Source organism: Pieris brassicae, chromosome 7 (genome assembly GCF_905147105.1).
Source record: "Pieris brassicae chromosome 7, ilPieBrab1.1, whole genome shotgun sequence".
Taxonomy (NCBI): domain Eukaryota; kingdom Metazoa; phylum Arthropoda; class Insecta; order Lepidoptera; family Pieridae; genus Pieris; species Pieris brassicae.
The window spans coordinates 20,334,158-20,335,625 of NC_059671.1; positions in this window are offsets into that span (position 1 = coordinate 20,334,158).

The window sequence follows — 1,468 nt, forward strand, 5'->3', positions numbered from 1 at the left end:
TACTCGATAGATGGCGCTAATAACCAATTCAATATCCAAAGAATACGAGCATAAATTAACACATACGAGGTAATTTTTTATAGTTTTATAACAATAGCAATTAATCGGGTAAACGTGACGAACGTGCTGAATGCTGATACATAATCAGTAAACATTCTTATGTATTAACAAGATGACGTATTTACGAATATTTTCTGTTTTATCAGTGTTTCTGGCAGTTGTATTGGGTAAGTCTTTTAGTTAATTTGCTTTATAATTAAATAATTTCGTTAATTAGTTTAAATGTATGTAGCATTTTTATACGATATTTTAAATGTTCTTTTAATGTTAGTGAAAACATTTATAATTTTAGTTGAACGTGATTGAATAATATTGGAATGTAGTGGATTAGAAAATAATAAAATGTTTTAGAGAGTATTATTTGTTGTTATATGTTGATACCGATACCCACTAAACCTACCTGCGTTTTTCGCGTTTACAAAGCAATTATTTATTAGAACAGTAATATATTGTTCATTTAAATGTTATGTCAAAGAGACGTTGTTAAAATATAATTCGCCTATTAAATGTTGCATAGCACAATGTCACTAATGTTCAAACGCAAAATCCGCTGTACATAAAGTAGTTGTGCTTAAAATATCTGAATCTGAAAGCTACGCAAAATCACAGGCTCATACATATGACAAACATAGGACGCATAACAAGGTAAATCTAACAGCTTCTAAGTAATTTATGTTAACGGGCAAAACCTGAAGTTGCACGTTTTAGATGGGATAACCTTGACTTTTCCTTAACTTCGGGAGTCATATTAGCATTATGCTTTTTTATTTATAAACTCCAAGTTGCACAAGATGTAGGTAAACAAATTGTATGAATCTGTTTTATTATAAATAATAATATGGGCAATCACAGCTTACTCACAGTAGTTATTAAGAAATTTCTACTTGAAGTCGAACATCGGCAAAATACATTTTAACCAGTCCGCGTAGTAGAGTAAGGCATACCGCAGTAAGGCTTTAGATTATACGTCTGCTCCTGTATCCACCGTCCCGAAGTTAAGGGCTCTTTCGGACCCCTACATAGTAAGCCAATCAAGCAGAATCGTATCCGAGAAGCTGCAAATTCAAAGTAGCGATAACCTTCGGAAAGAACTCGAATAATCTTTAAATCTGGCATTTCAGGTGCACCGAATTGCAGCATTGACGAAGTACTGGATAGTTGTCCATCCGACTGCGCATATGACTACTGCCCAAAGGACGAAAAGCATGATAGAACTCCATGTTTGAAGCCTACACAGTGTACACCTGATTGCAAGTGCGCGTTTAATTATCGACGTTACAATGGCACCTGTATACCTACTACTGAATGTCGTGAGTTTGTTATTACTTCTAGCCCTTAAGGATAAGTAAATCGAGGCATTTTAGAGGATTTTCCAAGTGAAAGCTAAAGTATTAGACATGTGCTAGTG